Source organism: Periplaneta americana, chromosome 14, assembly GCF_040183065.1.
Source record: "Periplaneta americana isolate PAMFEO1 chromosome 14, P.americana_PAMFEO1_priV1, whole genome shotgun sequence".
Lineage (NCBI taxonomy): Eukaryota > Metazoa > Arthropoda > Insecta > Blattodea > Blattidae > Periplaneta > Periplaneta americana.
The window spans coordinates 102,413,283-102,430,650 of NC_091130.1; positions in this window are offsets into that span (position 1 = coordinate 102,413,283).

Consider the following 17,368-nt stretch of genomic DNA (forward strand, 5'->3'; position numbering starts at 1 on the left):
AAAGAAACTCTATAGTTTTAGCATTCCTAAGTTAAGTGAAAATACAGATTTATGCAACGATTACATTTGGAAAACAGATAAAAACCAATTCATTTATAGATTCACTACACCCTACTGTCCCATAAAGGAACAAATTTAATGTATCTGTCCGGCATCGAACACCAGTTCAATAAGGTAATAAAACCCAGAATAAGAAATTAAGTAGTATTTCGGTATTTGTAGTGGAGAGATGTTCATTCAGTGGCATTATTTTTGTGTCCAACGCTCGATATATTTATAATGTTGTTGCATAGAACGAAACGAAGTTTCCCTCTTTCTACCATCAAACGAACCAGCGATTTTTATCCAAAATGGCATCATGTATCACAGTGTGGTCACCGAAGAGTCGTCCACTATATATGGCTTACATGGACTATAGAGAAAAACAAAGCGTGTTTGCAGATGCATGGTCATTAGGAAAAAAAAAACAATCACTAGTTAGTTTTCCTGTGTACACAATCAACTCCTCTCGTTGCCAGGGCAGGAAACTTTAGTTCGCAATGTACACATTGTATCGCAACAAAGTGGAGAAATATAATCCGTAGATGAACATGTACAAATACGATTGAGATGTTGATTACATATGTATTCTTTTTAAACAATTATAGCTAATATTACAATATATAAGATAGTTATACATTTTTAAAACAATGATTTAAAATTGAAAATCAATAAATAAATGTGAAGTTCTCCGCTTTCCCAAAATCAATTAATATTATTTCCAAAAGTTATTAACATTATTTTTCGTTACTACTTAAACATAAAAGATACAAATTCTATATTAACCCTTAAGTCGTCGCGCGGGGTGTTGTGAACACCCCTGTCAGATATTACAGAGGTCGTAACTTCATATTTAGTACGTCTGTACTTCTGAAACTTTCAGTACCTTTATTGGAATTGGTAAGGCAACAATAACCGTAAACATTTTTGAAATCGGAATTCGCATACTCGAGATAATATTGGTTTAAGTGGGTGGGGTTGGTTAAGCGCGACTGCTTAATGGTTAACGTAGGATCAGCTACTTGAATGGCAATTGTACTAGGCCTATGCAAGAAATGTTCAATAAATTGTGTTCAATATGACCAAAATACACCGTGTCCCGCTTAGAGGAATCGAAAAATAAGTGATAATTTCAAGTGTAAATAGTGGTTTATTAACATAACTTTTTACACTTAATGTAAAAACTATCCGAGTTTCGGAGAATGCTCAATGCAACTCGATGTGTGTGCCTTGAGTTGCTCTGCAGACATCTAAATGGTATTCAACCTCCCGCCAAGTGAGTGACTAGCGCAGCTACTTTTGTGATGCGTTACCTCAGTTCCTCTGCCTCTTTGGTACACTCCATCCTTCACAAAGCCCCGGAAAAATGTCCTGTCTCCTCAGTTACACACCGTTTTCCATGTTTACCACTCTGCGGTAGCAAAGATCCTGTTTTTCGGAGTGTTGTGTCCCACATGAGAATTACTTTATGTCCAGGTGGATCTACATTCCATGTACGACGAACACGGTGTTGTAATCGCGCAACAAATTTTTCTTCTGCTAGACATAGCATCCACTGAACTTTCTGTTGTGGTGTCCACATGTTTACCATAGCATGTTATCCTAGATAATGGCGCCAGTCTTTTTTCAGTGCCATAACAACAACAACAACAACAACAACAACAACAACAACAAAGAAAGTTAACAAACGAAATTTACGCATGCAGCTGTTTTCGAACTTTGTTGCATAAACATGGACAGGTTCTCTATCTTGTCAGATGTATACCACAAGGATATCTTTATCTGATTTTATGTGGTTAGCATTTATTTCTCGATCCCTCTGAGCAGGATACGATGTATTGTTACTTCAATTAAATAAAAATCACAAAAATATAAATTGTTGCAAAAATCTAATTATCAAATTGTAAATTGGTACGTTAACACTTTTATACAGCCCCAAAAGATCTCTTTACACCCTACGTAATATTTAAATATGCAATTCTTAATTTAATAATACCTCTCAATTACAGAAGCTATGAAGCATTATACGATGCAGATTCCCATGACTGTTTGATCTATACAGATGGATCGCGTTTGGATAAACTGTCGAATCAAAATGCCAAAGTAGGCTGTGCCTTTGTCGCCTACAGGAACGACAGCGAACACACCTCAGCCATCTTTAGACTCTCCTCAGAGTGCTCAGTGTTTCAGGCGGAACTATTAGCTTTGCGAGAAGCAATCAAATGGTGTAGTCAGTCTGGTTACAGCGCTTGCGTTCACAGCAACTCGCAGTCAGCAGTAATATCAATTAATGATAAATATAACACTAACATTATAGCCTCAGAGATAAGAACTTTAATAATGAAAAGTGTCGTCCATATTTGTATAACTTGGGTCAGAGGGCATACTGGGATAGTTGGAAATGAGAGAGCCGATGAATTGGCAAAGACGGCAGCCAACTCTGATGTGCCACTGTCGTACAATTTATGTCCGATATCATATATCAAAAAAGTAGCCAAAGAACATTATATGCAAGAATGGAACGAAAGATGGGTCAATAGTGATAAGGGAATTCTTACAAAAGAGCTGTATTTTCCAACGGTCTATGATCGTAATAAATGTAAAGTAATAACGCCAAATTTCGTACTGACACAGTTTTTGACGGGGCATGGAAAATTCGGGGAATACTTAAATAGATTCCATATTAAAGACGATGCAACTTGCATTTGTGGGGAGGAATCTCAAGATGTCAAACATGTATTATATGATTGTCCAGTCTTTTGCCGTGAAAGATACGAGCTTGAGTTGTTACTGAACACTCTAAATTATACATTTACCAAACCGTTAACCAATATACTTACCAACTCCAAATCATATAAGTATTTCATGTCCTTCTTGAATAGAATATTCGTGAAACTGTAAAATGTTAAATTATTCCGGAGAAAAAAAAATCGTATTAGTTCTAATCAACTATAATGAAACTGTAAGTCTTCAATTTCGCATACTATAATATTGTACTATTGGTTTTAATTTTTATTTTAATTAGGCATTAGATTTCTAATTTTGAGCCATTTCTTGTAATACCTGATTATTGCCAATTGTTGTTAGGCCTGCTAAATAATGTATTTAATTCGTAAATTTTAAGCCATATCTTAGTATAGCTATTTATTGCTTCTAAAATAACATGTTTAATAGGTATTATATATATATATATATATTTCTTCCTATAACCATTAGATATAAATAGAGAGACATGCCTTGAGGCTTTATGAAACGATCCATTCTTTCATTAAGATGCATTCTTGTACATAATTCATGTGAATTGTAACCTTGACCACAATTTTGTATGATAACTTTATTATTGTTTATTGCTTATAAAATATGTATTTCGATAGCAACTATAACCCTAATATACCTCAGGGTGAAATAGAGTTTATTAAATTGGATAATAAAAAAAACATTATACGATGACAAAGATGTATTGCTTTCTTAAGGATTAATTTAAACTGGAGAGAAGGCAGTAGACTGAGAGTACAATACTAATTATATAATTAAAATCACATTGGAAATTCACAAAATCAAGCATAATGAAATGCTGATCGTAAGTTAACTTCCCTTTAATTGCGGGCGCAGAGTTCAATCAAGGATAAAAAGATAATTCAATCCCTTAAAATGTTTTCCTTATTCAACAGACTTCAACCACTGCAGACATTTTTGACTTACTGACAGAATAAGATTGGAATTGTTATTTCTTTAACAATCTCTTTAAATTACAGAAGCTTACTTATGGTTTTTAAGGAACCCAGAGGTTCAATGCCTCCCTCACATAACCCCTCCTTCAATCCCTATTCTGAGCAAGATTAATCCAGTCCCTACCGTCATACACTCCTCCCTCAAATCCATTTTAATATTATCCTCCCATCTACGTCTCGGCCTCCCCAAAGGTTTATTCCCTCCGTCCTCCCAACTAACACTCTACATGCATTTCTGAATTCGCCTATACGTGCTACATGCCCTGCCCATTTCAAACGTCTGGATTTAATGTTCCTAATTATGTCAGGTGAAGAATACAATGCGTGCAGTTCTGCGTTGTGTAACTTTCTCCATTCTCCTGTAACTTCATCCCTCTTAACACCAAATATTTTCCTACGAATCTTACTCTCAACCGTCCTTAAGCTCTTTTCCTCTCTCAAAGTGAGAGTCCAAGTTTCACAGCCATACATAACAACCGGTAATATATCTGTTTTATAAATTGTAACTTTCAAATTTTTTGACGGCAGACTAGATGACGAAAGCTTCTCAACCGAATAATAACAGGCATTTCCCATATTTATCCTGGGTTTAATTTCCTCTTGAGTATCATATATATTTGTTACTGTTGCCCCAAGATATCATAACTGTAAATACAATTTTTAATTCGAAGCTCTATTTATTTGACAGAGGCTATTTATACATAGCCATGAAGCCTACATGCAATTTTACGAAGTCCGAAGGCGGTGTAGTAGGCGACATTCGTGAATCCGATGCTGACGGGTAGGCCGTCCTGTCTCAGCACTGCAAGACAAGGTTCCACCCCTAAACGAATCCTTCAACTGCAAGGTAGGGTAAAGGTTGATAATACTATGAAACGAGTAATATTGTGATAGTTCTTTCTGAGAATTTATTACAATTTTACTGTGTAATGGAAGGACCGGTTTTGTGGAGCAACTTGTCCACGAATATTCCCTTAATACGTTGACGCAAAAAACCGATCTTCCTCTCGTTTAGTAAAATTGTAATAAATTCACAAAAAGAACTATCACAATATTACTCTATCACAGTATTACCAACTTTTACCCTATATAGCCCCAAACCCGTAGATCCTACGTCAATATCGAAAACCCGTACTATCCCCAAAACAAGCCTATTATAACTACATACAGCTGATGATAGATGGAGTCAACGGGAGATTGTTTATGGAATTGAAGAGGGAAACGGGCATATCCCGACAAAATTCATCCACTAAATCTGCTTATCCACGATTAGGCTGGGGATCGAACGTAGGCCGCCTGGAAGGAAGACCTGCACGTTACCTTCGAGCCACATACACGGCGTTACTTACAATCAGTTCAGAATATTGTAATTGTGGTCATTTATTTAAATTGCATAACCAAATTTTGAACCTTTTCAAATTAAAATATATCGAGCGGCAAGGAAATAATTGTACGGAATAGACTACTGTAGAAGATTACTAGAAATGAGTAGTGAAATTACAACTCTATACAGTAAATATCTAAGCTGGTGATTGGAAATTTTAACAGTGTCTCGAGGTCAGATGAAAGTATTTTCTCCAGAAAAAAAAAATCAGAAAAAGATATCAGATGAAGTATACGATCATTCCCTCACACTCTATTACTCTAAACGTTTCGCCTTCAGTACTCTCTAGTGATTTCTGGATCAGATAATTGTCATCTCACACGTTTGCAAATGGAAAATAGATTTCACCATTTCAAACTTCGTAACATCGTTTCGCACTCATCAGTATCATAATTCAGTACACCACATGGAACCATTAATACCTTGGTTATGCGTTTAAAGCTTATAATGTATCACACTTGCCTCGTATGTTTCATTGCTATGATTACCACTATATCGCCACAAAACGTATAAGTTTCAAAGTATGTTAATTACTTCTGGACTCCAACAAACAAACTATTTTACAGTACCTTATATTCTGACATACAGTTGTTACATGGGGAAAATGTACTAAAATTTGTGACAATGTAAAGAAAATACAGATAAATTATTTATTACAAGTTTTACAATACTCTAACTCCCCTAGGATTCTCTGACATGTGAAGTAAAATATCAGGTATAACGACCCCACGCTACATTGTAGGTGATGTCCATTTCATTTCATTTGATTACTGCAGTGGGTAGAAACAAACAATAGTACAAAATGTTGACCAGACACAGCATAAAGGTTACATTTTCATTTGTGTTTATGGTGCAATGATTCTCATTCTATTACAAAATAGAACAAACATTGTTTACCCATTTAATATACTGCATCAGAAGCAGGGTTCAAAATATGAAATTAAATTATTTTTCCTGGCAAATATTATTATGTTATTAGATGTGATATTTAATGAATATGTAAACAATTTTCTGTCCATTAAAATAGACTAAATAACGTTCCCTTATTGATGTTACATTTCAAAAAGTGATTATACTTTATAGTCCATAGCTACATACAAAATGAAAATCCAGTAGTGGTACAGAATGGAAAGGTTTATTTAAAGCGCAAACACAAAGAATTTAAATGCGAATATGTTACAAACTATTTCCTACAACAACAATAACATCAAGCGAAACTGATTTAATGAAAACTTTTTGTGATATTACGGATCGAAAGAAATTTCAATTACAGTTCATAGCTGCAAAAGTAAGTTAATTACATAATTATTTTTAAATTGTCATTATTTATTCCAAAAAGAAATACAAATAAAGACATAATACAAACTATATGAAATACAAAAACCTCATTTAACTGAATTCGTTCAGTTTCCTCACAACATAAAATTTAACGAGTTCTAAGAAAATACTATGAAACAATTTTTAATTATGTCATATTATGATAATTTCAATGACAACGAAAAAAATGTATTATATTTTGAAGTATTGTGAGTCTAGGGATTAAGGAAATATTGCACAATAATTATTTTAAAAAATCAGAAAATAAGATTTTTCTCCTCGATATTCATTTTCACAGTTGTTATTAAAATATATCAATCAATCAATTAATCAATCGTTTATTAATGTCCTGAGCAACAGTTTGTTGCAATAGACACAAAATATGCTAAATTACAAGAGATATAAAATAATAGTTGACATAAAATATAAAAACAGAATGAATACAATAATACAAAGGAAATGCAATAAGTTACTGGTGGTAATAATAGCAATAACCAATATTAGGCCTAATAATAATAGTAATAATAAAGAGCAATGCAGCTTGTAAATTTAGAATACATTTACAGTGGAGTCAAGAAATTCACATACTATAGAATAGAGATTGGTTAACCAGTTACATAAAACAGATTTAAATTGTATATAACTTGCATCATGTGCCTTTTGTGGTAACTTATTAAACATTGTTATAGCAATAGAATTTTGAACCAATTTTTGGACTTACTTAATCTCACTCTAGGTTCTGAAAGACAATAATTGTACTTTGTATTATAGTGATGAACTTCTATTTTAGGGTGATAAATATTAAGGTTTTTCTTAATTTTCATTAGACGTTGGAATACATATAAATTCATGACAGTTAAAATATTTTCTTGAATAAATAGTGGTCTGCAGTGAGCATCATATGCAGAGCCTGTTAAAATGCCTATAGGTTTTCTTTGTACAATGAGATTCTTGGATATGCTACTGCTATTTCCCCAAATATAAATACCATTTGATAATATACTATTGAAGAAGGCGCAATAAGAATTTATGAGGTAGAATTTTGGTATTAAAGGTTTTAAATGTCTCAATAAATAAATTATTCTTGATAACCTAATACTTTACAAATTAATATGTTTATCCCATGCGAGTTTAGAATCCAATACAAATCCTAACAATTTTATCTGTGACTGAGCTTCGGCATTCGATGTATTTTTCAATGAATATAAAAGGTCATAGAATATTTAAAAAACTTAAAAAAAATGTAAAAAAAATATTGTGATACTACACATGACATCAAAATTTCGCAATTATATATAATATTAAGTAACATAGAAACAATCCCCACCACTGCCAAAACAGCTTACCCCATCCACCACAAACAACAGAAAACACCAAAAAAAGAAGTAAGATTAGATGTGACAGCAATAGTACTCCACACGCTGACGAAGACGCCAAACCAGTGTGGAATGGGTAAAGTTCTTTGTATATTATCTTTTCTTTTTAAGAATTTTTAATACCTTTAACCTTTAACATTTGTATGTTAACTATAAAGTTTTATACTTAAATTAATTTAATTAATTGATAATACGATTATGTACAGTAATTTAAATAAGTTGTAGGTATTTTTATACCGTCAGTTGCTCTACAATGATCACAGTAAAACCACCTAGCTCATTCCCCTCGTACGCAATATTGTCTGAAACCCTTCTTTCTACTCCTCAGTGGGGAATCGTATGTAGAACAGTACAAACTCATTGCTATCCTTAATGAAAACAGAACTAGTTCATTTATTACGAACAATAGGAATTAAAAACTGAAAATTATGAAAAAAAGAGTACTGTCAGTTGGGGCGACTTTGTCTACCCTGAGGTGACTTTGTGTCAGATGACGGAAAAAAGTAAAAGTGATGACATCTCACATTTGTTTCAATGACACAGGATATTAATCTCTGATTCCGATATGACAGAACTAGTTTCAGTATGGAAATTTCAGATTGGACTTTGTGGTTCCATAGTTGAGGAGCTTGGTATCAAAGTTGGACAATTTCACTTTTTTTTACAGGAGAGGCGAAAAACTAGAACCTTGGAAACCAATGTCACCATTATACGTTCATTTTTTTTAAACATTCTCATGGGTCGTAGAAATATTTTTTCAGTCTCAAAATGCGATTAAAATTAATATTCAGGTAAAATTTTAGTTTAAAAAAAGCAGTTGTCCATCTCTGAAACTAAGCCATAGAGTTGTCTGTTTTTGAAACCAAATGAAGCCATATTTAAAGTGAAATTGTCTACTTTTGAATCTATGTCTCTTCTAACTCGGTTTCAAAGCAAATTTACGTAAAACAGTACTTATTCATCCACAAACTGATTATATAAACAATCAGCCATGTTGGATTCACGATACGTGATGGGAAAAAGGTGGTATGAATGTGTGCTTCTCATTGGCTACTGAAGGAATTGTCCTAATTTGAAACCAAGTCACAGTGGAGTCGTCTACATTTTGATTCTTAAGCGTACAATAAAGTGCTATTTTAGCTCTGTTCTGTCCATTTTTGAACCTAAACAATTCCAAAATCGCATTCAACACACAAAATTCTATGAGAAATAATCAATATCTCGAAATCGCCAAAACTGAAGTTGTCTAACTTTGATACTATGCTCTTCAGTTGGTTTTACTGGAGCTGTTGTGTTGTTTACATTTTTCAGTGAATTTCTTGTGCAGCAAACTTTCTACTGCAACAGATGTATGAACTTAATTCAGTAAGCTGGTAAGTATTTATTTTTATTCCTTAATATGTCTATTTGAAACAGCAATGAAAGTTGGAATTATTGAACTAATATTGTGTTATTTTGTTGGGTTTATCGAAATGTGGCGTTTCTAACAGCGGTTTGGGGTGACTTTGTGTTATCAAAGTTTGCTCATGTTTTGTATTAAAAATGAATTTGGTATCTTTGGTTTACATTTATATCCATACACGAATATTAACAAATACTGGTACTTGCTTATGTTTTCAAATAGCTAGGCCTACGTATGTACTGATTCATCATGCCACGCACGCGTATGTGTCCCCAGCAGGTAACCGGCCCTACAAAAACTACAATGAAACTTTCAAGAAAGCTTTAGATGATGTCTTAAGGAAGCAATTAAGCCAAAGAAAAGCAGCCATGAATTATGGAATTTCTATTACTAATTTGAAGAAAAAACTGAAAAACAGACACCCAAAAACACCGGGGGGCGAAAAGATTTTCAACGGTAGGGAGAAGCAATCATTTTTTTACCATCTTACATCAGACTTTGGATTTCCTTTGGATGAAATAGATTTTAACATGACTGTGCGATATTATTTTCAAAGCAAAGATGTAAGTGTGCCTACATTCAAAGACATTATCCCAGCCTCTGATTGGATCAAAAGGTTTCTCCGTGATCACTGCGAATTAACGTTGAGATTTGCGCAAAATATTAAGAAATTAAAAGCTGACATCTCAGCAATACGAATTGGAGACAATTTGGAGGAAAATTTATCTTTCGAGATCTGTATCGGTTAAGACGAACAGTTATTTTTCAGTCCTAGAGCTGAGTGATTACTACTGCAAATAATTCCTTTATTATTGTTTGTTTCCCACTTTCCTGTTTCTGCTTTTGTACTGCTCAAATTACTTAAAAAAATAAAAAATGGACATTTTCATGACGTACTATTCACCTAGTTTATATTCTTCACCTACTGAAAATGATGACTTTTTATACATAGAAATTAACATTGTTTAGTGAGATTCATTTTTCTATATAATATAAGGGTGACACTGTCTCACTATTTCCTGTAGACGCTTATTCAATGGTTTTTGAGATTGGACACAAAGTTACCCCCAGGTCGAGATGAGATTGTCCCTTTTTTGGAATCAAATATGTGGACTTTGGAAGTTTCAATAACTTTGAAAAATGGCTTTAAATTATTCATTAGGCACTAAAGAGTTTGAGAATAATATTCTAGAAATTTACAAAAATACTTTTCACACAATAAACATGTTCCAAAGGGTTAAAGGTTCTAAAAATGACACAAAGTAACACTAGTTGACGGTATTTTTAATAATGAACCCGAGAGAAGCTTTAACATATTTATCAGCGTCATGGTGTCTTTAAACATTCAACTTTTCCTGAAGACATACACGTTTTTCTTCTTATTGAGGCACTTTTCAACAAATTCTCCTTCCGTATACGGTATTTTACTATGTCAGTTTCCCATGTAACTTCATGGCTTGCCTCAAAAATGTTTTTCCTTAAGAATTCCCACATTGGATCGTAGGAAACAAGGAGGTAAAACAAAAGAAGGAAAGAGAGAAATGAAGAAAGTAACAAAGAGAGAAGGAAAGAAAAAATAAAGAAAAATGAAAAGAAATAATATAAATTAATCTAAATAAATGGACATTATGGGTGCTATGCATAGACATTTCGCTAGCCCGCGCTACAAGCGTGCTAAACTAGCCCCGGCTATCGACTGATTACTTGTACAGGATTCATATCATATCATATCGCTAACACTGGTTTATGAATACGAAAAACGTTAGTTCGCTTATCATCCACCGGAAGCCCGCGCTAAGAAAGTGGCCCTATTTGTTGAGGACATATAGTGAAGCATGTACTGAACTATACACGGATTCAACAGCTATAAAACGTAGCATAGATTATACGTTTATCATGTGACTATATAATCACGATATAGATTGACATAATGGAAGCCATTTGTTTTGCATCATTGACGCTGTGGATGGATGTTTTGGCTGCATTTGCACAATGGCGTTCGTTATTCATTTCTGTTTCTCAGCACGACTCTCCGTCGTAGATATAATCAACGCTCTTTGTCACCATGGAACAAGCGGCTGAACTATCTGCTATTAGTGTGTCCAACTATAGAGGAGGCAAGCCTTTGAAAAGCGACTGTAATCTAATGATTTTACATTGCTACCGGGCATTGAGTGAGAGGAATACGGAGTTATATATTTTCTGTAAAAGAGAATGACAATCAAACACGTTATCTTCTAGGGGTAGTTTCTTAATAGTGTGAAGGTTGAAGGTTATGTATAGGAAAAATACTATTTTCAAGCTGAAATGAATTACTGTTGTGTTTAGATAGCTTGGCCGGTCATAACCTCCTGCGCAGCAAACCAGGCAATTCCATTTAATACTGCTAAGGAAAAAAAAAAAAAGAATATAGTTAGTCACTGTGCAGCTCCTGTAGAGTTTACTTCTTTTGCTCGTGCAAGTGCATAATATACTAACTATTGCAAAAACATTATTGCCGTGATGGAACTAAAAAATACATTGTAGTTCACTTTATTGTGAGTGGAAGAATGAAAAGAGAAGACTGCATTGTGATTGGATACGAATAGCAGTGAGTAGAAAAACTGTCACCACCCATGGAGGGTACGTACAGCCCGATTATTTAGTCCTGACAGCTCAGCGACGCGAAAGAGGGGAAGTAATAGGAGTAGTGGGGAGAGCTACAGCTTAATTGTACTAGAAACATAAGCTATACCGCACGCATGACATCCGATGGCTTCAACTGCAAGTGAAAGACTAACCCAAACACCCCTCGGCGAAACTAAATGGACTCGCCTGACCCAGGCGCACATCGCCGGGGACTGTTAGGACTAAATAATCGTGCTGTAGTCGTGGCTACTTCCGTCATTGACTTCTAGCAGAATGTGGTGCCCTCAAGTGGCGAGGTAACACGTTAAAGTACAAAGTGTCCAACAAGCCCAACTGTCCAAAAGACCCTAATCTACCCTATATTAAAATTAAGTTATACACAAAAGTCATTATAGAGGTGTTTCATCTAAGTTCGCTACCTCAAATATTTTCGAAACGAAGAAAACATGGAAAACCTACTACTATATGGGTGTACCCACGTCATGGGCATATACACAATCCAATAAATTCAGTAAATACTACTTCCAACACAAACTGTATTGTTTTTAATGGAATATGCATGTTTTTTTTCTAGTGACATGGAAAGTGGAGATAAAATTAAGGATAACAGAATTGAATTCACTTACTTAAACAAAAAACTAGCAACCCTAACGTCAAAAGAAAAAAGTTCACTTTTGTAAATTACATCCAGCACAGAAAATGCGCTGAAAATTAATCGTAAGGAAATAAACATCTTATCTTATGAATTTTTGTCACTTAAACAGATGTTGAAAATGATCACCGTTTGCATTACCCCACTTGTGGAGATTGTGAACAAGAGAGTGTTGCATATAGCGCAGCTTTTCCCCAGAGACTGCCGCACACACCTCCGTGATAGGCTTTTGCTTCTCTATTGTTGTTGGAGCTTCCTGATACACTCTATCACTCACTAGACAAAACGATCTAATGATGTCAAGTCGGGGGACCGAGATGGCCACTTTAAAATAGGATCACCTGGTCCCATTCACCGATTTGAAAACTTTTCTTTAATTAGCACTTTGAACTTAAGTAACTGTATTTCATTTCGATAGGAAAACAAGCATGAGCCATTAAAAATAATACACAATGTGTCGAAAGTAATATTTTCTGAATTTGCTGAATTGTGTGTATATTCTCATTTTGTGCGTCCCTGACATTTTGATGGTGGTAATAGTAGTATTTTAGTAGTAGTAGTAGTAGTAGTAGTAGTAGTAGTAGTAGTAGTAGTAGTAGTAGTAGTAGTAGTAAATAGGAACAAGATAGCTAGAAGAAAAAAATATATAATTTACAGGGTTGTTTCCGATCTCTGATAACGAATTTTAACGTCATGTGCGTCAGGAATCACACCGACAGCTGAAATGCGGCGAGAGGTAACAGACCAATAGTGAGTGATTTCATAATGAGAGTTCACGGTGTAGGCCTATCACAGTAGCAATGCCCAAGAAAATCGAGCCTTTCTGGGAGGGGTACATAACTCTTTCCGATGCCAAGTATAATTACATGAAAACCATAGGAATCTGCAAAACATGTGGTTTCGTTATTTCCTAGAAACGCATCTTGTGTGTACCTAATAAGACTGACAAAGCTCGGATGGGATTAATTCCAGAGTGGAAAAAGCAAGCAAATCCACCCTCCGTCATAAGTCGCCGTACCCCACGAGACGATACAAATTAATTCCATTCGAGCTTTACCAATCCTATTAAGTACAAAGAAGATGCCTTTCTTGGAAATAACGAAACCTCATTTATTGCAGGCTTCTTTTATTTTCACTTAACTGTACTTGGCATCGGAAAGGGTTGTTATGGACCCCTCCCAAAAAGGCTCGATTTTCTTGGGAATTTCTGCTGTGAGTCGCCGTGCACTTACTACTGGTCTGTCACCTCGTGCCACAGTTCTGCTTTCGTGTGACTTCTGACGCACATGATGTCATTCAAATTCGTTATCAGATATCGGAAACAACTTTGTATTTTCATAATTTAAATGCGCTACCAGTGTAATAAAATACGATTATCTATTCAACGTCATCTTTCAACTGGAATTACTATCCAAGGGTGTAAGATAATGATCTTATTGCAATGTTTTATTCAACGTCCGTCTAAAACTACAGAATTTCTTCAAAGACGATGAGGTTGTAATAGAACTTTAAATCTTCATCAGCGTCTACTTCCAAGGTTTGCGTCCTTAGACCCGTCCCATTCTTATTAAATATACTGAAGTGCCGGGACTCCTTGTGTACGTAATTAATCTGACGCAATGTAACAGTTTAAGACAACAGAGGAGAACACAGAACAATGGAAGCACACCCACTCCCTGCGGGAAGAAAATAAGTCCACGTTGCAATTCGAGTGCTGAGGCCTGTAGCAGACAACGTTGCCACTTTTAATTTTCATTCAAGTGCAATGAAATTGCAAAGTGCAGAGTATGTTTACTTAGAAGCTGACAGTGAGAATTGTAACTGTGAGTATTTATGTAACATTCTTATGCAGCTGCAGACGCTAGTCATAAACGATATAATGGGGCAAAGGTGTATTGAGAATGCTGAAAGAAACTGAAATACACAGACAAAATTGTCATTCGCCCGAAGTTTATTCCATACGAGCAGAAAGAATTTTCTACTCGACCCTAATATACTTTATAACTTAGTGATTACATCATAATTTAATTAGCAATCAGAACTATTTTTATTCGTTTATGAAACCTCTTTCTCCAGCTTCAATTGCCGAAAAGTCATTTATATTATATACACCGTGTCCCCCTTAGAGGGGTCGAGAAATAAATGCTCACCACTTAAAGCAGATAATGATATTGTTGAGATTTACATTTGATAAGATTACGCAACAAAGTCTGAAAACAGATGCATGCGTAACTTTCGTTTGTTCATTGCTAAAACGAGTCTGGCGCCATTTTATAGGAGAACACGTCATGGTCATCATGTGGACACCACAACAGAAAGTTCAGCGTGCGCAATGGCTAACAAAAGAAAAATTTGTACAACGCCGTATTCGTCGTACATGGGTAGGTGGATCGGAAAACGAGGACCCATAGCCTGACCAATCAGGTCACTCGATCTGACCCCTTGGACTTCTCATCTGAGGCTTTGTGGAGGATGCTGTGTACCAAAGAGGCAGAGCTAACACTTTGGAGGAACTGAGACAACGCATCACAAATGCAGCTGCACTAGTGACTCCACTAATGCTTCAGAACACTTGGCGGGAGGTTGAATACCATTTAGATTCTGCAGAGCAACTGAAGGCACACACATCGAGTTGCATTCAGCATTCTTCGAAACTCGAGAGTTTTCACTTCAAGTTATGTAAAAAGCTATGTTAATAAACCAATATTTACACTTGAAATTATCACTTATTTCTCGATCCCTCTAAGCGGGACACGGCGTATATATAGGCTTATAGTCGACATCCAATTAATTTTTCTTTTCTTTTCACATAGCCTACGGAACGACGATTGCGGATACATTGGAAATATTTCAGTACGTTATTTATGTATCTATTTACACTGCAAGTGGGCAAGCACCCGGTGGCAGTGGTATATACGATATTAACAATACACAGTTAAAATGATAAGCTATACACAATAAAATTTACAATACATAATACAATTTACAACACATATACAATTTTATACACAATACAATAAGAATACACAATACAATTTAACACAATAATAATGAAACATAAAATAAAACACCTAATTTTACAATACAACCTACATAATTATGTATAGGCCCTACATAAGTTTCAATAGTCTTTCACTTTACTCTCATCTCATTCCCTGTAGTGGCACTATGACGCATTTCACTGACACTTTAGCACACATTTCACTGACACTCTGTAACACATTTCACTGACACTATAGAACACATTTCATTGACGCTATAAATTATCACTGATCGGAACTGTTCACTGCACTGTAAAACCATAACTTCACTGACTCACCTCGCTTCACTGATACAACAGTTCAAATAAGTCAAATAATTGCATTCTTATGCATACTTATAAACAGAACTACATTTAAGCTAAATATTTCTAGTCTAAGGCCCTCTTACACGCTATTTTTAAATAATTTACAATTCAAACCAAGGAAGTAAACTCGTCAGGCTAGATAAATACATGTCACCTTAAAAAATTAAATGTTTAATGTCACCTTAATTTTAATTTTCACTTTATACACAACTCTTTAAATTATTCTTGAATCTCCTTAAGGAAGGACAGCCCTCAAAGACCGCTGCAGGTAGGTCATTCCAATCATTTACAGTTCTATTTAAAAATGAGAATTTACCTACATCTGTTTTCTGTTTCCTACATTTGATTTTAAAATCATGATCGTTCCTACCATAGTACGTTGGCTTTTCTAACCGAGCCGTTATGTCTACCCATGCTTTCTGACCTAGATGTGCTCTATACAATGATGTTATTCTAGTTTTCCTACTATGAATTGCATTTAGTAATAAAAAAATAAATTCCTAACCAAACCCACCATTAATAGAGCGTCATCATCCCTTTGTCATGCAAATTGGTATTGATATATTTTGTTCCATTTAATAATGCTTTGTCTGATTGGTTAATTGAGTATGAAATGTTTTATGTCGCAAAATCAGTACCTAAACTAAAGCTCTGCAGTCATTCGTATATCCAAGATAGTCCTCTGAATGTGAAATATAGCCCCTGACGAAGAAACAAATAAAGGCGCTACAAATACGCCAAAAATAATGAAAAGAATAATTCCATAATAGCGAAAGAAAATCATCCACATTTTGCAATAAAAACGGTTTAGAATTTGAATAATTTCAAGGGAAAAACTGTTTCAAGACCTGGTATCGAACCCGGGACCTCTCGACTGAGCTACCCAGGAACTATACCAGACCCCTGATCAATATTATCCCCTTATATCCACATACCTCAAGTGGGTTAACAAATCGTCAGATACTAGCATTGAGTCCATATCAAGCTCCGTGTGACTTAAGTTGAGGGGGTCAGCGCAAAAGTGGTCTAAGCCACTTGGTTGTAATGTAGAATATAGGGGAGAGTCGGGTAGTATCGGACATCGGGTAATATCGGACAGTGAGTTTCTTTCATCTATAACACGATGATATTACCTGATTGACATGGTTAAGTTTCTGTGATGTCGCATAGAGAAACGTAACCATGTCATTCAGGTACTACCATATGGTGGTATATATATATATATATATATATATATATATATATATATATATATATATAGTACAGGGACATCATCTTATTTTTACTTCAATTTTTATTGTACCTGAGTTTTTGAATGTACTTCACTCCCACCTCTTCTACTAATGAAGGTCAACCGTCCTCCACACAGATCCAAGACCGCATATACAGTCATAGTAGTCTTACGGTCATAGTAAACAGTAATTTCCAAAAATATGTTCGCGTTTTCCAGTGACGAAAGAGTTTTCAATATTGCTTCATTTTCACACAGATAC